The sequence below is a fragment of the Felis catus genome, chromosome B2 (assembly GCF_018350175.1).
Source record: "Felis catus isolate Fca126 chromosome B2, F.catus_Fca126_mat1.0, whole genome shotgun sequence".
NCBI classification, from domain to species: domain Eukaryota; kingdom Metazoa; phylum Chordata; class Mammalia; order Carnivora; family Felidae; genus Felis; species Felis catus.
Genome location: NC_058372.1, coordinates 116,024,077 through 116,049,115, shown reverse-complemented (window position 1 = coordinate 116,049,115; position 25,039 = coordinate 116,024,077). Strand labels below are relative to the sequence as shown.

The window sequence follows — 25,039 nt, the reverse complement described above, 5'->3', positions numbered from 1 at the left end:
TTTTGTCTCCCTCTCTCTGCCCCTCTCCCACCGCCCCCCCCCAAAGTAATAAAAATAAACTTATAAAATATCTTCTCTTCATGTCATTGGCAAAAGATCTTATTGAATCTTCCATCTTCCACTTCAGCTATTTTGTATTTAGTAGTAAACTATAATCATATATAAAGATTTTGTGTAACTAAGCGTTGATGATTTCTGTGGCCATTTTTATTCTCCAATTATCATGTAGCATTAAGTGGTTGTTATAATTCCTTTTATTCAGACTGGAGAAAATAGCAAATGATGAAAGATTTTGGAAAACCATTCTTTACTGCCTTCTGTGCTACAAAGCCATATTATACAGCAATGAGTTATCAGAAACAAGTAGTTATAGTGGTCCACAATCATATGCCAGCAATTATTTCTTAGATACAATAGAAGTTTAAGCTCACTCAGGTAAAATCACAGAGACCCATGACAGTGTATAGTTGGGAAGGCCTTTCATTCCATATGAACTCAGGTTTTTCTTTCTAAAACTTCATGTCAATTTTGCCTCATACGTGTCTAGTGTTTGCATTTTGTGGACCTCATTTCCTGACAATATGGTAAAGCCATTTGTCAGAAGCCACTCTTTAACTGAAAAACTTGTCTTGGAGAAAATACATCTGCGATTCCAGACGATTTTATATACGGAACGTGCTAACCATCTAGGTGGTCTCTGCTCTATACACACGCCAAGTAGGTCTACATTAATTCGACCTCTGCTAGAAAGACCTTTATTAACTAAATCTTATGTCCCAACGTTTTACTGAGATCCCCAGAGTTTTGAGTTCATAGGTGTTTTCTTCCTTATCTTGCAAACTTAGCACGTGCTAGGTACAGAGTAAGCACTCAATATATTTATAAAATGAAGGAACTCCAAAGATTGGCCTCATAAATGTTCTTTGCATCATCTTCATCTTCACCCTCATCCTCATCACCAGCCTTACTGAATGTTTATAATGTTTCAGGCATTGTTCTGGCTTCTTGGGCTAATTTGCTTCAAATGGCACCCACATGAGCAGCATGCTACTATTGCCCTTATTTTATTATGACGTTCAGTAACTTGTCTAGGATTACAGATAGCAAATAGCAGAGCCATGATTTGAGACCACGGAATCTGGCTCCAGAATCTATCCTTTTAATCACTCTAGTGCTTGTTCTCTACAATGTCAAATGATACCCTACCTGAATCTAGTGCTAATTTGTGGTCCTGGTTGACCTTAGAATTGCACTGAAGGAAGTAACAGTACAGTGAATGAGAAAAATTTTTAAATGATTTTAATCTCTTTTGTAATCATTCTCAACAATTTCGAAGAGGTAAGCGAATTCCTAAGACCAGCACCACAGTTATCATCTCAGTCACTCTCAGGGTCTCCCAAAAAGTTGCCTTCAGACTATTTCTCTCTCTCTTCCCTCCCTCTCCATAATTCACCAGCCTCTAAAATCCCTCAGTTCTGATGCTCTAATCTAGCCAGGCCCGAGCCTGCTGGCCCTCCTGCCTTGTGCTTTTCTCCAGCGAATAGTTACTTGAGGTTTCCAATTTTTCCTTGTTTGCCAGAAGGTCAAAACTTACTCTTTTACTCAGTTGCAGCCACTATCTCATTCATTCTTCCTGATAAGTTTATTTCCCCAAACCCCTCATTTCCCTCATCTATTTGCTCTGACCCTCACTCAATGAGACATTCTATCGTTAAGACGTGCACAGATGATCGTTGATCAGAAAAATATTAGCCACTCATAAAGCTATTGTTACTTGTTTCATGAGGAAATATAGAGTGTTTTCTAAATGGTAAATTACTGTAAGTACAACGGTTATTAACTTTTTTTTTAGTCTTCCTTTTATACAGGCTTATTGGAAACTACCTCAGTTTTGTGAAGTTAACCACATTATAAATTTTAAAATAATTTGATCACCCCCAAAACATTATCTCACCACCTTAGACACTTTATTCTCTATATTTGTAAATGATATATGATTAAATAAATATGATATGTCTGCCCATCTTTCTCTTCTGCCATTCATCCCCATTTTGCATTTAATTGTAATGCATTGAGCACATACTATGCCAGGTACCATAAAAGATTTGAGAATAAAATACTATTGAGATAGGCTTATTGTGGAAGTGATCTTGAGCTAAATCTCAAAGGAGAAATAGAAGTTTATCTGATAGAGAAAAGGAAAAAACAAACTCACCAGGCAGAGGGAATAGCATATGAGTATGGACTTTTTCTGGAAAACTTAAGCGAATATTGAGTGACTAACCGAGTAGTTGACTTTAGAATTATTCTAACCCATTAGATTTTGTGATTATACAGACGTGGATACAGATACAGATATATAGATATAGATATGGATACAGATCTAGATACATAGATTACACACAGAGGATACTTAATGGTTCACATAGACATCAACACAAACTGCTGCTTACTTGTCACTGTGATTTGTTTTAGTGGGATTTTTTTCCCCCAGGTCTTTATAATTTTAGTGTGTAGCATAGAACAAAGTTGGTAATTAGAAGAAAGAGATACACTGTTTTCAGGAGGGCAAAACTCTACTTCTTATCTTGCTGGCCTGTAGTAGGAGTTTAGGTAGTTAAGCCTGTTCTTATCCTTCCAAACAAAGCCAGCTCACTTACACAAAAGGCATCTCAGGCAGTGGCCAACATGTCTAAAACTGCCCCAGGACACTGTCGGTTTTTCTCTGTGATCTTTGTCTCCTCCTTCAACTCTGACTAGTTCTGATTTTGACCCTGGCCTTGAGTCTGTTTTGTAGGTATGGGTAAGACTCCCTATGCCCGGCTTTGGAGCAGCCCTGTGTGGAACCTGAGAAAGTGGAGGTTGAGCCTACTCAAATCAGGTTCCACACAGGGCTGCTCCAAAGCCCTGAGTAATCATGGGAGGGGTCCATAAAGGAAAGACGGCTGGCAAAAACTACTTTACTGTATATTGTGTGGTCCAAAACATAGAATTGAATTACACCCCAATTTCCCTACAGAATTAAGTGGATAAAATGTGAATGACATGACATGGCTATAAAGGAATTATAGGTAGAAAAGTAACACTGATTCAGAAGCTATTTCATATTCATTAAGTAATAAGACTTAATCCCCCCATCACCCCATTGTATAGAATTTATCAGTCTCATTTTACAAATGAAGAAAGTGCAGCTCAGAGAAGAAAAGCAATATGTACAAAATTATGAATTAGTAAGATTGATAACTATGATTTGAATTCAGCTCTTTAACCAAGAAAACGTATTTTAATTTTTTTTAATGTTTATTTTTTGAGAGAGAGAGACAGAGTGTGAGGGGGGGAGGGGCAGAGAGAGAGAGGGTAGACACAGAATCTGAAGCAGGCTCCAGGCTCTGAGCTGTCAGCACAGAGCCCTATGCAGGGCTTGAACTCACAAACCATGAGATCATAACCTGAGCTGAAGCTGGATACCTATCAGGGCATAAAAAAGAACCAAAATTTGGTCCTCAGCAATGCTTATCCATTTACATCCACTGTAATGGATATGACTTATCCAGTTGCCAGTCTTTTGTTGTTTCATAGAGTTTTCTACCCATAAACAAAGAAATTAATAAAATTTACATTTATTATCTTTCAGTTCTTTCCATTGATTTGTTTCTGTTACACTTACTGATCAGGTGCTCAAAATTAACCTTTTCAATTTAATTGCCTTGCTTTGTGGTTAGGAAACAGTTGCCTTTTAAAATTTTATCAGCTATTTTACTGTTTATTTCTTACAAAAATCAGTAAACTATATTGGTCAGGGAAGGTCTCCAATTAGTTGCTAACAACCAGTTTGAAGAGTCAGTCAATATCTGAGCTTTTATTGAATCTTCAGCAGGTTGTATTAGAGATTGCAGCCCACTTCCATTATATGTTAAATCTATTAAACTGTACCTATTTATTCCCATTCAAAAGCAGCAGGGTAATATTTATTTCCACTTTCAATACGGGTTGCTTGGTTAAGATTATGTAAACATTATGAATATAAATAAACTACAAATAGCTGGTGAACCCTTATAGAGTATTGACTTACAGCCTTTTAATTCAATTTGAGGTCATGTAATGTTAATGACATAAAAGCCAGTCATCATTACCCATACAATTATGATTGACTTTTTTTTTTCTGAATAGTATGCAGACTAAATAAATTTAGCTGGATTTGTGGGATAACAAAATCTGAACAAAAAAACAGATAAAATTTTTTCTACCTATATATTTTCTTTGGAGATTAGAATATGATTACTATAAAGAAAACAACAATATATTCTGTTACATAATGTATACATTTTTTAAAATTTATTTTTTAATTTACATCCAAGTTAGTTAGCATACAGTGCAACAATGATTTCAGAAATAGATTCCTTAGTGCCCCTTACCCATTTAGCCCATCCCCCCCTACAACCCCTCCAGTAACTCTCAGTTTGTTCTCCATATTTATGAGTCTCTTCTGTTTTGTCCTCCTCCCTGTTTTTATATTATTTTTGTTTCCCTTCCCTTATGTTCATCTGTTTTGTCTCTTAAAGTCCTCATAGGAGTGAAGTCATATGATTTTTTTCTTTCTCTGACTGACTAATTTTGCTTAGCATAACACCCTCTAGTTCCATCCACGTAGTTGCCAATGGCAAGATTTCATTCTTTTTGACTGCCAAGTAATATTCCGTTGTATATACATACCACATCTTCTTTATCCATTCATCCATCGATGGACATTTGGGCTCTTTCCATACTTTGGCTATTGTTGATTGTGCTGCTATAAACATGGGGGTGCATGTGACCCTTCAAAACAGCATATATCCCTTGGATAAATACCTAGTGGTGCAATTGCTGGGTCATAGGGTAGTTCTATTTTTAGTTTTTTGAGGAACCTCCATACTGTTTTCCAGAGTGGCTGCACCAGTTTGCATTCCCACCAGCAATGCAAAAGAGATCCTCTTTCTCCGCATCCTCACCAACATTTTTTGTCGCCTGAGTTGTTCATGTTAGCCATTCTGACAGGCACGAGATGGTATCTCATTATAGTTTTGATTTGTATTTCCCTGATGATGAGAGATGTTAAACACTTTTTCATGTGTCGGTTGGCCATCTGGATGTCTTCTTTGGAGAAGTATCTACTCATGTCTTTTGCACATTTCTTCACTGGATTGTTTTTTGGGTGCTGACTTTGATAAGTTCTTTATAGATTTTGGAAATTAACTATTTATCTGATGTCATTTGCAAAGATCTTCTCCCATTCCGTTGGTTGCCTTTTAGTTTTGCTGATTGTTTCCTTTGCCATGCAGAGCTTTTTATTTTGAAGACGTTCCAATATTTCATTTTGCTTTTGTTTCCCTTGCCTCCAGAGACATGTTGAGTAAGAAGTTTCTGTGGCCAATATCAAAGAGGTTATTGCCTGCTTTCTCCTCGAGGATTTTGATGGCTTCCTGTCTTACATTTAGGTCTTTCATCCATTTTTGAGTTTATTTTTGTGTATGGTATAACATAATTTATACATTTAATAAATAATCTAGAAAAGGATAGTCTATAATTGAAAACAGCAATTTTTCAAAATATGACTAATATTTACAAAATTCACCAAATTTTCATTTGGATGTTTTTATACTATCTTTGCTCATCCAAATACTATGGTATGTTTGTAGATGTTTGCATTATTGTGATGATTTGCAACCTCAAAATTCCACATTCTGGTTTCAAAGAGCAGAAGCATTTTTAAAACCTGCATATACAAGTTCTACTCTTAATAATTGTGGGGTAGCTCCCAGTGAACCAACCTTCTCACAGATAACAGGTATGAATTCTAAACAAAATATATTTTTTAAAAATCCCAAATACCTAAAAGCAATGGAGAACAACCCCAAACAAGTAAGCTGGGAGGGATGTGTATGCTTGGAAAGGGGAAGATACGGGATGCGTCTCAGAGTGCACAGGGCACAGTGGCTAAAAGTCAAGTAGAATTCCACAGTGTCTCTTGTCTGTTTGTCTTTTTCTAAACTATCTTGAAAAAAACAGAGGCTGGAATTATGAACAGCCACAGCTGCTACGAAGTGAAGGAAAAATATTGGGAAAAACCTGTAAAAGGAGCCTCAAAGTATGTGTATAAACTCTTCCCAAATCTCTCACTGATGCCAGACCTGAATATGACCAAGGCAGATGCCAAGTATACAAACTGGGGCTAAAAGAACAACACAGAAATCTACAGTAGCTGCATTTCACAGGAAAGACTACAGTTTGCTGTTTGAATCCACATACATTAACCAACTGATATAACACAGAAATAAAAAATGGAGGACTATTCTTCAGGAAAACATAACAGAATCCTGAGTTTCTATACATGTATCATTCACAATATCCAGGATGCACTTTTTTAAAAAAATTATTAAACATATGAAGAAACAATAAAATGCTACCCATGCTTACAGCAGTGCATAGATCAACACTGGTATCACCCAGATACTGAAGTTAACGTACAAATATTTTTAAGCAGCTTTTATACCCATGATCAAAGACACACAAAAAATGCTTACAATGAAAAGACAAATAAGAAGTTTCAGTAGATGAATAGAAACTACAAAAAATATCAAATATAAATTATAGAACTGAAAAATTCAGTATCTAGAATATAAAAAAATAACAGCATGGGATTAATAGAAAATTGGAGATGAGAGAAAAAAGTGTAAGTAAACTTGAAAAAAAAACACGATAGACTTTTTCCTAAGTTCTTTTTTTTTTCACATTTATTCATTTATTTTGAAAGAGAGATAGGGAGTGAGCAGGGGAGAGCCAGAGAATCCCAAGCAAGTTCCGAACTCAGTGCAGAGCCCAACGTGGGGCTTGAACCCATAAACAGTGAGATCATGATCTGAGCCAAAATCAACAGTCAGATTCTTAACCAACTGAGCCACACAGGTGCCCCTCCTAAGTTCTTTAAATACATTTTAATGTTTAAAGAAAAAAAAATATAATATTTCGGGGGGGGGGTTGGGCAGGGAGGGTTACAGTGTATGTTAATGTAACACATATGACAATTATAACAAAGAAATGGTGGCTGGAGAGATCATGGTAAATAGACCTACATATCTCCAAGGTTCTTATGCTTTACAGTAAGTGGTAGATCATTAAAAATATTGACAGCACCAAATGTTTGAAGGTTTGTGGAGCAACTGGACTGGAATTCTACTCCACTGCTGTTGGGAGTGTAAATTAGTACAACGACATTAGAAAAAAGTCAAGCATTTTTTTTTAAATAAATTTAAACCTAGATCTACTTCATGACCCTACATTCCACCCATAGGTAAAATCCCAAGAGAAATGACAGTATGTGTCTATGAAAAGGCCTATACAAAAATGCACATGGAAGCTCTTATTATAATAACCGAACCTGGAAATAGCTCAAGTTTTTAATCAGTGGGAGAACTGATACAGAAACGGTGGTTTATTCACACAATGGAAATGTATTCAGTATGGAACAAGATGACTCCCAAAAGCAATATGTCAAATTAAAGAAGCTTTACAAAAAAGAGTGCATGTTCTATTATTTGACTTTTTAGAACAGACAAATCTAATCTATTGGGAAAATAGAAAGAAGAAAAAAGATTGCTTTGAGGGGTAGACTGACCGGAAAAAGGCACAAGACAATTTCTGGGGTAATGATAATATTCCTGATGGGAGTTTATATTATACAAGTGTGCACATCTCTTAAAACTTATTAACTGTCACACTCAATGAGCACATGCTACACCCAGGGAAGACGTGTGCATTTCACTGTAGGTAAATTTTACCTTAAAAAAGAAAGTAAACCAATATTGAGCTCTAGTTAGTAATATTCATATTGGAGAGTTTAAGCATGAAGTTTCCAAGAGATGCTGAGTATATGAGTGTTTACTGGATGATTCTTTCAATTTTTCTGTATGTGGGGAAATTTTAATAAAATTTGGCAAAGAATCGATATATGTGTAAGTATATGTCTGTGTATACAACCACATACACATATATGTAGATGTACATGTGCGTACATGCATATACATATGTATATATATTCTTTCTTGCATTTCTTGGTTTTTATAAATTGTCGATGCAAGTAACAATAGAACTTTAAATTGACATTTCTTAAATCAAATGGGGAACAGTTTGTTAGATACTACAGAGGAAAACTGTCTTTTCAATCCCTGTCAGAATCAGTGGAAACAAGCAAAAGCAGGTGCTAGATCAGCAAAATAGATGAAAGTCTCCCCAAGACCCCAGCAGGCCAGTAATCAGCAGGTAACTCTATTTTCCTCGCACAGCTTTCCAATCCTTCCAGCTTTGATTTCATAAAAATAAAGAACTTTGACTTAGAATCATATTTAATACATAAGTGCTGTCTTTTGAAGAAGTACAAGTGAGTCATCGAGAAATGCATTCAATGTCCTCGTAAGTGATCTGCTGTGTGGCACGGTTCAGACTGGTTTCTTAGGCTTTAGGTGATGTTTCTCTAGGTGGCGAACTAGACGGTTGTTTTCTGGTAGCAAAAAGAATTCAGTTCAAAGAAGCCTAGTAAGAATCTGAAATTTAAGAATGAAGAACATAATTCCCCAAACCTAAGTGGCACTGTTAGTTTTCAAACCCGGTTACTGTGATCCCAAATGGGTTAGAATTAATTTTATTATTGAAGACTCATTGGCCTTACTCCCCTCCCAGCCCTAAAAGAAATTTCTTTCCACCTGCTGCACCATTCCTCAGTTTTCCACCATCCAGTTCTCCTTTTCCCTTCCATACACACACTCACAGGCCAATTTCCATCATAATTTTGTGAGTCTTGAAATCTGTTTCCAAATTTCTGCATTTTAAGAAAGCACTTCTTCAGCCTTCTTATTGTAACTGAATCCTTGCTTTCCTCTGACAGTGACACTCTGTAGATCTCCCCAGTGGATCCCTAGAACCACTGGGAAAGGAAAAGTAGCTTCTTTTAACTGGCTTTTAACTGCTACTTACAAAACAGTTCCTCTCTTGGCTCATAAATTCTTCTTTAAAAGTTGAAATCATCCGCCCTTTACACATGCTCATCTCCATTACTGACTGACCTCATGAAGACCATCCACAAAAACATTACTGAGTCAGTCATCTTTATCCCCCAGATCTCTGCCATTCGCACCTAATAGGTGAACATCAACCAGCCTTCCTATTATTCCACAGAAACTAGAAAATGTTAAATGGTTCTTTGAGAAAAAATACGTCTGACTTCTCACCATTCTAAGATTTCTGCTTCCGATTTTTTTTTGTCTCCACCTTAACATCCTCTTTCTCTTTCTCTCTCTCCTCATCTATCTGTCTGTCCATACTTTTATATAAGGATAACCTGTCCTGTCTTACCTCTACTGCAATCGCACTGTAACTTGTCTTTCTGCATGGCTCCACTTCTGTTCATCTGCCACTGTGTCATGAGAATGATCTGCCTAAAAATTAAGTCTGATCACATCATTTTTTTTCACTTCTTTTTAACAACCTCTGTGACTTATCTGTTGCCTATAGGAGAATAGTCACTCCTTGGTCCCCTGGACATTTATAATCAGGCCCTTATCTACCTCTCTAAACTTATCTGTACACATCAAATGTACTGACATCTTACTGTTTAAAACTATACCAGGTGTTTTGAAAATTCTACATCAGTCATTGCCTCGCCAATTATCTTATCCATTCTATAATATTTTTCTTTTTCTGTGCGTGGTCATCTACTCACCTTTCATGACCTGACCCAGCTCCCATATCCCCAGCTCTGTGAAAGTATTTTCTGACTTTGCCACATAAAATGCTGTTTCCTTGTTTTTTTATTTTTTAAAGTTTATTTATTTATTTTTGAGAGAGAGAGAGAGAGCACACACACAAGTGGGGGAGGGGCAGAGAGAGAGAATCCCTGTCTACACTGTCAGTGCAGAGCCTGATGAGTGGCTCAAGCCCATGAATGGCGAGATCATGACCTGAGCCAAGACCAAGAGCCAGATGCTTAACCAACTGATCCACCCGGATGTCCCTGTTGTTTCCTTCTTGGTGTCCACACAATACTTGTTGATGTTTTGTTATAATCCTCATCACAGTGAAACTTCAATACCCTTTACAGTGGATTTCTACTCTATAACATCATTGAATATAGAGTTAACACTAGCTAGCCTGTTATAACACTCAAATTTAAATTTATTGAATGAGAAGAAATAGATGCACTTGTGTATTCTTTCTAGAGAGAAATCCGGCAAACCAAAGCCAGTAAACTGATCAGACCCTTGATTTAGTAGAAATGTAGAACCCTGTTTGGGCACTCTAGCTCAGTGAAATAATTCAAAGAATCCAAGCTATGTGAAACTATGCCGGACCTTTATCATTTCTTGGCTCCAGCCTCCATTTCTACTCTTAGGTAATTGGCACTGTATTTAGTACAAAGGGTACATAGTTCCTCATCCCCTGCTAGGGAAGTAGAAGTAGGAAAGATCTTTCCTCTCCCCTTCCTTTAACAGTTTGGGCATGTGCCCATGACTTTAGCCTAGGGGTGTGAATCTTGAGCACTTAAAGAACAGGCCTAGGGAATAATGAAAAAAAAGATGACCGTGAAAGAGATAAAAGTTATCAGTGGTGGTGGGAAAAGAAGGGGTAAAGGGCAATGTCTGTAGAAAGACTCTAACTAGACTATTCAAGCAGTGAGACCTGCAAATGGCCTTGATGAGCACCATGTGCCATGCCTTGTGCTCAAAACTTTCCAACAATTCCACAAGTTATGTGATACACTTTAAGTACATTTCTGCTTAAGTTAAACAGTATTGGTGACTTCTGTTTCTTCTGATCAAGAAGCCAGATGGATATAAAGACCCTACATTATGTTTATACATTCCCCACACACACACACATGCACACACACACACACACCAAGATCAAGAGAGTAATTTTATTATAACAAAATAAATAAATAGACATGTAGTTGCTTCATTTAAGCATCTTTAAGATAAAATGTGAAGGAACAGTAGTAGTGACAACAATCACAATTATTTTTGCCAAGACCCAATGCTTATACAATGATCACAATCAGAAGTGGCCACTTTCTTTTAACGTTTATTTATTCATTTTGAGAGAGAGAGAGAGAGAGAGAGAGAGAGAGAGAGAGAGAGCGAGCAGGGAAGGGGCAGAGAGAGGGAAAGAATCCCAAGCAGGTTCTGCACTGTCAGCAGAGTCGATCATGGGGCCGAACTCACGAGAACCGTGAGATCATGACCTGAGCCAAAATCAAGAGTCACTTAGCCGACTGAGCCCTCCAGATGCCCCAAGAAGTGGCCACTTCAAAAATTGTTTCACAGTGAAAATTTCCTTCTAGGTTTTTTGGTTGTTTTCCCCTTCACTATGTTCTTTTTTGATTACCTTGAAATGTGTGAAGTTTGGTAAACCATCACTTTAAAATGATGATAACCTAACTCATGTCTTTAAAGAAAATCTTTCTAATGTAATCTGGCAAAAATAATTTCTAAGTATATATTTCTTGTTTTCATCAGTTTAAACTAAGTAAATATCATGGGAGTAGTTGTTTTTCATTGCCTGTGCCTAACATATACAATTTTTATTACTACTTAGATATTGATATATATGTTCATGTATCAGTACACACAATACATATATTTTAATGTCTCAAATCATGGTTCTTGTTAACATCTACAGTCAACCTACCAAAGACCATCACTAATATAATAACAGATGGCACATAGATATTTGCTATGGAAAAGTCACCCAGTCAGTGACTTCTCTTCAATATAGTCAATTTCTTAATAATTAAAAAAAAAAATCATCCCATATTGTTTACAATACATCACAGATGTCTCTGTCCCCTCTCCCCACCTCCAATTATTCCTCTTACTCTTGGTACCTAATATTTCTCCTGCTTGTTTATGCCAAGCACCTATCACTTCTCAAAGAGTAAGAGGAAACTGAACGTCTCTAACTTTCCATTTAAGTCTTTCAGGTCTGTGGAGCATTTTAAAAAATATTCAGGCAGGCAAACAGAGCTGTTTGCAAGTGCTTCAGTATTTGAAAGACAAAAGAAAACCTGCCAATTTAAAATGTTCTAAGATGCATCAAGGAAGAAAAGGAGATACTTGTCTGCTGAAATTCTGAGCTATGTGGGTGTGGGGGAACACATTGGTATAAAACAAAAATGGGATGAAACAAAATGTTGCCGAAGAGAATGATTTCCAGCTGTGCACTGCAGGAAGTAACTCAATGCTCTTGATACATGATGCAGATGAAGAGTTTTATAGAACTAGAAAATCAGTCCAATTTGAACTAATAGCCATCCAGACACAACAGTGCTTGTAAGCTGGAAAAAAAAATAATAATGCTGAATCTAGTTGTTCAGGGAGAAAAAAAAAGAAACAAGGAGAGCATGTATTCTAGTCCAAACTCGCATTTATAGGCCTTTCAAATTTGTCTTGTACTGTTGCTAAGTTCTGCCCTTTCCAGCTTCCAAAATAAAGGATATTTTTGGAGACTTCTGAGTTGGTCTGGTCTCCTTTCTTCTTTTTACATAAGGAAACATAGTACATGTCTCCCTGTGGAATTAATCTTAAAAATTCTTGGGGCGCCTGGGTGGCTCAGTCGGTTAAATGTCAGACTTCAGCTAGGGGCATGATCTCACGGTTGGTGAGTTCGAGCCCCACATCGGGTTCTGTGCTGACAGCTCGGAGCCTGGAGCCTGCTTCAGATTCTGTGTCTCCCTCTCTCTCTGCCCCTCTCCCGCTAACAGTCTGTCTCTCGGTCTCTCAAAAAGAAATAAATATAACAAAATTTTTTTTAATTCTTTACTCTGTTCCTTCCAAACAGATTAAGAAGAAAATTTAAATATTTTCATTTTCACCAGGGACAAAATAAACCAAATGCAACCATTTGTATTCCAATGGCGCCTAAGCAAGCTGTGCTTGTGGCATATCAATACTATTCTATGTAGCAGATATTCTTACTAAAATGAGGACTAAGAGAGCCATTATGAACTGAAATGACATCTAGCCACTTGGCCCAGACAAGCACTATAGAATTTTATTAAATTCCTCACAAAGGGTATCATTTATCTTATTCAAACAAGATTATATCATGAATTTACAGCGACCTAAAACTTACACATACATAAGATAATAACTGCCATTGTAGCCCAGATATCTGGCAAGAATACTCACTGACAGATATATACCAGGAAGGGCAGGGCAATTCATCTCCATGACAATGACTTCAAGCAAGGCATTTGTATGCAGAGTTCTTCAAACTCCTCCAAATAGTATGTTTGAAACCAACTCTAACTATCCTATGCCTGGTAAATTGAAGTTGAACACACTACCTCTGATCAATAAAAATTCCTTGAAATGCAGAACAAAACCCCCCAATTTAGCAAACTATCATCAGGAGGGCTAGATTGAATAGGTTCTTCATCTAACTTCAAATTTACTTCCCCCAAATACAGGTTCCTGCTACTCTCCCTTCTGCCACTTGTTGAGTATTCAGTGGACTGCTCTGATCCCAAAATTTCTGGTCCTTCCACTTTCCATGGAAATCGTATCCTCTATCCATTTAAAATTAGAATCTACAAACTACTTTGTTTTGTTTTGTTTTGTTTTTTTTAATGTTCTACTTGTAGAACAGTTCTGATTCATCCTAAAGGTTTTCAAAATCATATGATAAAAGTAATTATTATAGCTGGGGTACTTATTTAGAATGTTCTAGCATAAGGGTACCCAAAATATTCCTTGAGGGGGTGGCAGTTGGGGGAAAATAGACTGCTTCCAACTTCTTCCAACCTCACTTCATCAATATCAGCAGAACATATGTTCGGTATCTGCTCTCTTCTGCCTGGCTTACAAAACCAAGCCTAGAAACTAGATGTCTCTTTGGCAGGTCTGCCCGCAAACTCAAAACGGGAAGCAAAAAAGGCAAGGAAAGGAAAGGCAAAACATTTTTAAGTCCCTGAAAATGAAATGGAGAGCCGTAAATTGGCAATGACCCCGTCACCAGAGGTGTTTGTAATATAGAACACAAATTGAAAACTTTGTGTCTATCTGCTGTTAACAATCCAAAATGTAAAAATAAAAATATGATAAATCCCTAAGCTGATTGCCGTGTGAGGAGCATAAGCTTACATTTACATCCCTCACACAAATATATCAGAAGGGGCTCATGTAAGCTTTGAGTCACACAATGGCAGCTGGAAAGATGCTGTTCCCCATGGGCCCTGCTCTTTAAGACCTGCTAGACAATTTCTTATCTCTAATGATGAAACCTATATTAAAAAACATTGTTCTACACCATGTTTCCTCTGGTTTAAGAGACAGAAGAAGAAGAGGAAGAAGCAGCAGCAGCGAAAGGAGGAGAAGAAAACAATGAAAAGTTACATTCATTTGCTTTTTCTTTTTCATTTGTTTGTATTAATAAATATACAAGTTTCTCGGGTCTTGATCCTATATCCTCTTCCTGTTTTTTTTTTTAAATTTTTTTTTAACCTTTATTAATCTCTGAGAGACAGAGCATGAGCTGGGAAGGGGCAGAGAGAGGGAGACACAGAATCCGAAGCAGGCTCCAGGCTCTGAGCTGTCAGCACAGAGCCCGATGCGGGGATCAAACTCATGAACCCTGAGATCATGACCTGAGCCGAAGTTGGGTGCTCAACCGACTGAGCCACCCAGGCGCCCCTCCTTTTCCTGTTTTATTCTCCTCCACAAATAATCTCATCCACTTCAAAGCCATTCACATACCATCTGCATAGTACAACTCCCAAGTTATATCTCCAGGCCAAAGATCTCTTTGAAGCGCAGGCCTCCTGGTCCAAATGCTGGGTAACACCTCCACTCAGATGTCTCGCTAACATCTCAAAGTTTACCCGAAGCAGAGCTCACGACTTCCTATGCTCCAGCACTACCACCATCGCCCCCCCGCCCCCCCCGCCCCACACCCTGAATTAGCTACTCCTAAATTCTCTCTAGCTCAACACATTCTGCTTTTCCTACCCAGTGTCTCTACAGAAAGAAGCTAGGAGTCATTTTGCTCCCACTCCACCACGAAATACTACTCTAAGTCCAAAATTAATTTCACATCCGTTTGCTTTTCTCTAGTGCCACTACCAACACTTGGAGCCAAATTATGGCATTTTTAACATCTGGGCTTTTGCAAAAGCCTCTTAAATGGACTCCTGTTTACCTTCTGCCTTTTTATCAATCCACTTTTAATAAACTGGATTTTCTTATGGTGCAAATCTGATGAAGTCACTCCTCTTCAAATCTTTTAATGGATTATAACTTAGGTTAAGTTTAAAAATTATTACCCTGCTTACAACACCCTCTCATTACATTCAACTGACTGCCTTTAATCAATTTCCAGAACAAGGCTCTGCTTTTTCCTTCCTCAGGACCGTGTCTAGAAATCCTGCTCCTTAATTTTCCTCTACTCTTCATACCTCTTACCTTTCACGAGTCTTCCTTCCTGATATCCTTCTTCTTCTTCTGAGATATTTCCTAACCCTTCCCAAACAGTGCCCCTTTACAATCATGCCTTACTTTTCCTCTGTCGCACTGATTACAATGTGTAATTTTATAAAACGATTATTTATCCAAAGTCTATCTATCTTGCCCGAACAGCAGCTCCCCAATAGAAGAAGCTATGTTTTTTGTTTGTTTGTTTGTTTGTTTTGTTTTGTTTTGTTTTTACTTTGTTCACCATCGTCCTCAGAGCCTCTACAGGTATGGACACATAAGGTGCTCAAAAATACTAAGGAAAAATGTAGCTTAGAATTTAGGGCCTCTTCTGATGAAATGGATAACTTCCTTTTATCAAAATATAAAAAGAACAAATCATGAAAAAAGCAAAACAGAACAAACAACGGACAAAAAAACAAAACAAAACCACACAGATACAGTTATTTTACTGTTTTAGTGACTTGACAACACAGAGGTAATGTTAGCATCAAGGGCTAAAACGAATATTCCTTTAAAGTTTATTTTGTTAATTGTCTTCCTAAACTCAAATCCCTATCTCTCAGTAGTTTCTCAGCTTCTGTCTTAGAAAATAAACAAAAAACTGTCTTTTGTGTTCTGTTGTAAGTCACTTTGAATTCTCTCTGGGATTAGGTTAGCTCAGTTGATAAGATTTTGGGGTTAGGAGTTATATTGATTGATTGATTGATGTATTTCCCAAAGCCCCAGGCTATCTCCCCCCCCCACCCCCACCAACACCCTCATCACACAGAAAAACAAAACCAAAATCAAACGCACACACACACATACACACACAAAATTTTGGAAGAGATAAATGTACGATTCTAATAAATATAATGTAAAGTTATGCCCACCGATGGCTTGCTTCTGGAACTTTTATACTGCATTATCACTTTCAAATTGCACCAGGTCTCCATCTGATCCATAGGGTGAAGAATTAGAATAAGAGTCGCATGAAAAAATACTTCACAGCTGACTCAAGCATCTAATTTGTTTTATGCTTTAAAAGCAAATTCTATGCAGCTTCAGTATATCTACGGAAATACTTGTTTTATAGACAAATTTTTTTTGAAGTGAGATTTGACAGTGTTTATGGCAAAACACTTTGTTCTCTAGCAGCTGTTTGAACACACACATAAATATGCAGGAAAACTCACAAATATTCTGTTTGCTCTTGTAAATACTTGAAGTGAAAAATCAGCATTTTACAGTCATTTAGCATAGTGTTGCTAATAATACTTTTCATTTACCGAGCACACATAAACTCTCAGATATAATGAGGTTTTTGCCAATTTTTTTTTTTTGGCTATTTTACCAACATTCTATGACCACCAAACTCTAAGTTCCTTGAAGGCAAAGAGTTTAATTTATTAATCTTTTTATTCTGAGACAACTAGAATCACTGACATCAAATGGGTGCTCACGCTTTTTTCATAAAATTAAGGAATCTCATTAATGAATTGATTTAGTCATACCAATTCTAACTTCTTTTTAAAAACTCTGCATGGAGTAAGTACATTTGTTCTAGTTCCTCTAATCTAACACAACAAACACAAACAAAAACAAAAACCACGAGCCTTTCCCACAGGGCATGTACTGTTAATGTTTGTTGAAGCAATGCAACTCATTGATCATAATAAATGTGTAGCACTGACCATTTCAAACTATTTTCATGTATCAATTCATTCTCAAAAAAAGATAAAGGATAGGCATTATTAGCTGAATTTCATAGATAAAACAATGGGAGATCAGTAATGAGAGATAATTCGCTAAATAAGGAACTTGCGTTTTTCAAACTCAATTCCAGCTCTTCGTTAACTATATGTAACACATATTCATTGAATTCCTTTCCTCCAACTGCCCAGGCACTCAGCTAGGCAGTAATTATATAAGAATAAACAACACGGGCATGACCCCTTTCTTCACAGAGCTTAAAACCAGTGCAAGAGAACTATAGAATAGAATTTCTGCACAGATTTTATTAGAAACATTTCCATATTGGATACAGTAAATACAAGACCAGAAGTAGGGGTGACAGCAGGTAGCAATGAGAAAATTTCAAAGATATGTAAACTAAGGGTGGCCAGCCATCAAGTCCAGACAGTAAGCTAAGATAATGGTGGATAGAAGTCCAGAGACACCAGATTAAACTAATCTTCACTTTGCATTCCTAGGCAAAGACCTGGAACCTAGATATGGAGATGAAGAAATTAAAGATAAGGGTCTGGAGAAATGATGTGATTCTGAGTCAACTGTTTGCAGAAAGAAAAACTCTGTATTCTAGTCAAGAGTCAGAGGTAGACTTTAGCGGGCAAGCAGCTCTGCATCAACAGGTAGAGACAAGGGGCACCAGGGTGGCTCAGTGGGTTAGGCATCTGACTTTAGCTCAGGTCACGATCTTGTGGTTCATGAGTTTGAGCCTTCTGTCAGGGTCTATGCTGACAGCTTAGAGCCTGTAGCCTGCTTCAGATTCTGTGTCTCCCTCTCTCTCTGCCCCTTCCCTGCTCATGCTCTCTGTCTCTCTTCCGCTCAAAAAAATAAAGCAAACATTAAAAAAAAAAAAATAGGTAGTGACAAGAAGTATCTACAGTTGGTTGTCCTAGAGGTCTGAGGATAAAGTGACCATGCCATTCCTAAAAATCAACTTAGGTTTTCAAAATTCAAAAATTTCTGAAAAACTGCTTTCAACATGTGACCAAAGATCACTTACTACTGGTCACTAAAAAGATTTCCAAAAAATTTCCTTGATTTTATGGGGTCTTTTGCCCCAGTTTTTCTCACAACTTGTGTATTTGGAAGCATGTTTCTTTTCCCCAATTATTTAAAAAAAATTTTTTTTCAACGTTTATTTATTTTTGGGACAGAGAGAGACAGAGCATGAACGGGCGAGGGGCAGAAAGAGAGGGAGGCACAGAATCGGAAACAGGCTCCAGGCTCCGAGCCATCAGCCCAGAGCCATCAGCCCAGAGCCATCAGCCCAGAGCCATCAGCCCAGAGCCCGACGCAGGGCTCGAACTCACGGACCGCGAGATCGTGACCTGGCTGAAGTCGGACGCCCAACCGACTGCGCCACCCAGGCGCCCCTCTTTTCCCCAATTATTAATGGGCAGTAAGGAAAGAACTCATCATCATCAAGTTTATGTTCTTTAATAACTTCAGTCATCTTTAAATTTTCTAGTTTTCATTAGCATTCCCCCAGAATAAATACCATTGCAACTATTTCCAGATCTTTAAAAAGTGTTTTATCCTCACTGGAATCCATGAGCTTGGGGCACAAATAGAGAAGAGAGGTATCAATATGACTCTATAATTTGCAGTTGGTTAACTGGTTGTTTACATTAAAACCTAATTCAGTTCCAAATCCTGATTGGCAGTCAAAATTGACAGAAGGAAGTTGATAGGCTCCGGGATATATTATTAGGGATGAAGGAAAACATCTCTCTAAGCATCCGGGGTTGACTAGTCTTTGGAGTATCAGTCTTACTGTAAGTATGATATCCAAAATGAGACAGTCTTGCTTAAAAAGATGTTATGGAAGGTGGCTGTGTAACTGTTCTCTAATTAAATATGCCTAATCAGTTTCCTTTTTCAAGAGTATCACTCTACTAAAATTCCATCCACTTCTGAGTTTTTATATGCCACCACACATGATACACTCTTATTTATACTCTCTAGTATGTTAATTGCATAGTAGTTAGAACTCTTCATTGCTGATGTATAATGAGCTCTCAGATCACTACAGTATCGCAAGCTATTTTTTCTACACACTTGCACACAGTGTAATTTTTTCGTCATCTTGTTTCAGTGTCATGAGATTTTTGCTTTCAAAGTAAATTGCTCTTCAATTGTACTGATGAAACTTCTGATTTGTGTCTGCTCATTTCTCTTACTGTTCTCTCCTTGTATCTAATATTTTATCTATTTTTTTTACTACTGGTAAATTTAACAATAAACCATATCATCTAAAATCATATCTAGATAATATATCCTGCATTATTTCAGAAGTGAAATATATATTTGGTGGATTCAGTTATGTCAAGACAGCCAAAGGTTGGTCATTTTTTGTTATTAATATTGAATCTCGTAATAACTGCCAGATTGGTTTATAGAAGTTACAGGTCAGAGTAAAATATTCCAAAAGTAATTCTTTTATTCAAAATATGACAATAATAATAAAGAGTTGATCACATTAGAAGCTTAAGTTTAGACACACATAGATTAAATTTAAGGACCATATTGCTTTCCCTCAGACTCCAAAATTTATTCAAGAAGGTCAACTTACTGAATGAAATGTTTTCAGTATATGGATTTATTCACTCACAAAACTGTAAATATTAACTGGTCCCAAGCATGTTGAAACAAGAAATTTGAACATTTTCAGAATACTATGTATTTTCTTGGCTACTACAAGAATGCCAAGTAAAGTGTTATTCTTTACAGATATATATTTTGTCTACCCTGTCAGTAATGAAGCAGACTTGTAAATCACACTTATGAAAATAATAGATGGATTTAGGGCCTTAGGATTTCTAGACACATTATAATAAGTTTTGTTAATTGTCTTTCTCTAAATTGAAAGCTTATTTAATTAATATACTGGCTTAATGTAATGCTAACCTCAAGAATGTGTTCAAGAAATATTAGATAAATAGATCAACTAATGTATGCATACAACATAAAAGTCTGGTTTTCAATATGAATCAGAAAAAAATTACACTGCAAAGAGCAATAGGAATAGTTTATCATTTAAAATATGAGTAAAATATGGTATTTTGTATGTGTGTGTGTATACATATTGTTTTAGAGCTATCATACATAAACCCTTCTCTTTTAACTTCTAATTATCAGGTCTAAGCTTTGTGTTTCAAAACTATATTCTAATTTCACATTATCTTTTTTTTTTTTAACATTTATTTATTTTTGAGACAGAGACAGAGCATGAACGGGGGAGGGGCAGAGAGAGAGGGAGACACAGAATCGGAAACAGGCTCCAGGCTCTGAGCCATCAGCCCAGAGCCCGACGCGGGGCTCGAACTCACGGACCGCGAGATCGTGACCTGAGCTGAAGTCGGACGCTCAGCCGACTGAGCCACCCAGCCGCCCCTCACATTATCTTCAATCGGTACTTATGTAGCTTCAAGACCCATTTTTATTCAAAGCAGAAATTATCATTATTTGTCAGATTCTTGTGCATTATAGTCAGATTCAGATCTACATAAGTCCACTTTCTTTATGTTTGTGCCCCGCTCCAGATCCTCTGATAACTCTAATTTGACTCTTAGATTAAATATAAATGCTTCACCTAGGTATTCCAAGTATTCCATAATTTCACTCTAATCCCCTTCCCTACCTAACTTTATTCTAAATTTATCTCTTATTATTATGAGTTAAAATCCCATGCTATAGTCAAATGATTTCATTATTTTAATCAGAAAACACTACCTCTATAAGACCAAATTAGTACTGAGCATGATGAGTATAGTTAACACTGTTGTATGGTGTATATAAAAGCTGTTAAGAGAGTAAATCCAAGAGGGTAAATCCTAACCATCTCATCATGAGCAAAAGACTGTATTTTACTTTTTTTTTTGAAAAATCTGCTAAACCTCTTGTGGTAATCATTTTACAATATACGTAAGTCAAATCATTATGCCATACATCAGAAACTTATACAGTACCATATGCCAATTATATCCCAATAAAACTGGGGGAGAAAACCATCTCATCACCCACTACACCTAGCTTATGTTAATATCCCTATCTGAATTATTATCCATAGTTCTTCATTTAATATTTCCTTCAAAATCAGGTAAAAATCCATCCTCTTGATTAGAAAAATGTCCCATCCTGCTTTACTCATCAATTTTTCTATATCATATAATTTATCATTTCAAAAACTGTTCTTTGTCTTACATAGATATACTCCTGACATTAGAACAAAATATTACATGCTAGTTTTGAACACCCAGAATGCCTATCATGTGGTATTCAGAAGTGCATAGTGAGTACTCAAAAGTTCTCATCAAACTCTTTCATTTCACTTGCACGGTATAAACACACATATCACACACACACACACACACACACACACACACACACGCACACACACACACACACACCCCTCCACATATTAAAGCCTATCAGCTGTTGGGTAAAAATTTTCACAAACTATTACATATGGATTCTAACATATTAATTTATCATTCATTCAGCAAATATTTATAGAGTTCTTGTTATGTACAACATAAGACCAGACTTGAGCTGGTCACTCTGGAGTTACTCATTTCTGTAACTCCTCTGTCAGTGTCTAGCTCAAGCCCTCCACAAAATTAAAATAAACTCAATTGATAAGAATTAGCGTATCTGGGAGTGTCTGGCTAGCTCAGTTGGTTAAACACCTGACTCTTGGTTTCAGCTCAGGTCATGATCTCACAATTTGTGGGTTCAAGCCCCACTGTGCTGACAGCATGGAGCCTGCTTATGATTCTCTCTCTCTCTGCCTTCTCCCCCTCCTCATCTCTCTCTCTTTATATGTCTCTCAAAAATAAATAAACATTAAAAAAGAATTAGGGTATCTGTTTTTAAAGTGTTTATTTATTTTGTACAACTATTTAGAGACATTCTCTTTCAATAAAGGAATTATTACTAAGAGATACATATTTTATTTATAAATAAATACTTTTATTTGTAATACTGAGTACTAGTTTTCTCTTCTTTTATAATCAAAATTACCTGGAATTTTCCACTTTGAAAAATGTTCAATTTTAGCTATGGCTGAATAGAGAAAGTAAGGCCTAAGCAGATGGCTGTCAAAACACCAATGACTACATACTATGGGCTGAGAACTTGAACACAAAAATATGCAATGTGGTACAGAGTAGACTTCTTCCATGTAAATGCCAAGGGACATCTGGCTTGAAAACTCTGAAAAATCAATTTGATGCTATTCTATATTTGCTCTGTCTTCCACGAATATTAAATTATATCAGCATCTGCTAGAATCCCTGACAGGAAAGGCCATGTCCCCAGAACGATTTCAAACCCTAGTGTTTCACTTTCCAATATCAGAAAACAGCTGGAAGCTGAAAACTGACTTAAAGTGTTGTCGATGTGAATGGAGTTTTTTGGGAAATAGAATCCTTATGTCTGAAAGAGTTAATGCATCCCCACTCACAATAAATTCTCCTTTCTCTAACAAAGCCACATATACTAATTGCTTGTAAACAGCTCTATTCTTGGTGTTTGTTTCTAAATGTGTAGCTGCTACTTTCATCCTTGCTGTTAGACTCAACTTCAGTGCACATTTATGCAACTGTCTTAATGCAAAATATTTTACCATTGTACTATTTGCAACTTGATAATGTATTTGTGTTAATTAAAATGTTACATATAATCTAACAGGGAAATAGATATTCAACAAATTTAGTTGATACAGTGCGAATGTATTTAATCACCATGGATACTTTTTATACCTGTTCAAAGCCCCTATTTCATTCTGCATCATAGAAAGATAATTGATACCATGATTTCAATCTCACATAACCTATCATTCTCTTCCGTATCACATTAAATATGAAATCCCGACTACATATACAGACAGAGTAAGTGCAGGGCATTGTCTTAATAAGGTAAATTAATATTCAAATTAAAGCACCAATTCTAGTTGATGGGTAAGTTTGACACACACAAAGAAATACATAGGTGGTTCGTGAAAGTTTGCACATGTGAGTGTGTGTGCAGGCATGTGCACAGCAAATACATTTCTATGACTGAATCTGCACTGCCTGTGAAGCGTAGCAAGATTGGAAAATGATTCGGAGCTGAAAAAGAGCAAGTACTTTGTTCCACTAGAAAGAAATCACTGTAAATTTTCTTGTGGCTCTATAATGTAGTCAGAATGCTTCAAATGTAATTTCCTTAAATGAGCAAAAACTGCCACAGGTATATCATATGTACCCTGCACCCACCCTGACCACAGAGCTCACATCACTGCTGCTCAGTGGCTATGAAATCTCCCATTTCCCATTTAAAATGCATGAATTTGCACATCATACCAAAAAGAAGCAAAACGGTTTCCTAGATTTAAATTTTTTCAATTTAATTGTAATTCTGATACGGTTAGACTCTTTTCTCCACAGACCCTTCTTGTTAGATATGAATTCTCCTTGACCTACTAACAAAGCTATTAATAAAAAAGAGTAATTGTAGCTATATTATAGCAAAATGTGGTATCTCTACCTTTAGGAAAGAACAATAATGTTTTCAGATCTCTGTTTTTTAACAGAAATCCTTAAAAACAAAATTCATGCTTTAAGCTTCTATTACATACCATTTCAAATGTAAAGACAATGTGTATGAATATTCACACTTTTCTCAGAAATTTACTTAATACAGATAAACAAGCAATCCAGGAGTGAGGGGAAAAATGACTTTTAAAAGTGGAAGGGAAAGGTCTATTTTATAGAGTTGCACATTTCATTTATTTTTTCACATTTTATCATATGTCAATTGTCTCTTTTCTGAATGATTCAAACTAGACTCCTCAACAGGTTCACTCAGATATGGACACTTACTATGTATAATGGGAAGTGGTCATTATTGCAATATTTATTTCTATACATCGTGAATACCAACACCATTTAGCACTAAATTAATTTTTAAATTTTCAGAAGTCAAAAGAAAATATTTCTCATGGCACTTGACTATTTTCACAGACTTTAAGCACATTTCTGCCTAATTAAAATATGGAAAGATATTTGGATATATTATTTCGATCAAGACAGTATGAATTGTTAGACAAATCTATAGCTATACTATAATTTAGTTGAATCTATTCCTTAGGCATACTATATTTCCTCTAGAAATTCAGAAATAATTTTACCATGCTTCTTAAATATTTTTCACACATCATTTAACTTATTTATATGATGTACTTGTTATATAACAGAGTACTTGAGTAGATCCAACACTGAGATTGTATTTAGTTCTAGAGTAAATTTCTGAATTACCCTGCTTTTAATACAGATCAGCTTTGCAAATGCAAGGAAGAGATAAAGAACTTCTCACAGATTGTTGGTAAATTAGCTGCTAATAGACCCTTCCAATCTCAATAAGTAGGTCTCATCTATGCCCCACTATTCATTTGGTCATGATCATCTGGCTGTGGAACAGTCAGACTGTATTTGTTCATGTACCTGTTCCCCCAAAAAATAATAAATATCTATTAAGAATTTATATCAAGCACTATGATATGGAGTGAATGACAAAGACAAAAATAATACTGATGTAGAATTAGTACCCAATGAGCTAGCAAAGTACATGGCTTATAAGTATAATCAAACATTTAATACAAATTGATACAAATACAACAATATGATAAATGTTAAAAGGGAGGGAGATTAAAGAAGTGACTTAATGAGGTTGGCAAATCTGGAGATAAGAGAATAAAACCAGAGTGCTAGTCTAGCAATACAAGCAAGATATAACCATGGCTAGAGAGTACTGACAATAGGTACAGAGAGAAG

At 36.4% G+C, this 25,039-nt stretch overlaps 1 protein-coding gene across 8 annotated transcripts in view; it reads right to left on the bottom strand.

Moving 5' to 3' along the window:
• Positions 1 to 25,039, bottom strand: part of LAMA2 (laminin subunit alpha 2) — a 623,859-nt gene that overhangs the window by 471,196 nt on the left and 127,624 nt on the right. The gene's annotated exons all lie outside the window — the stretch shown is intronic.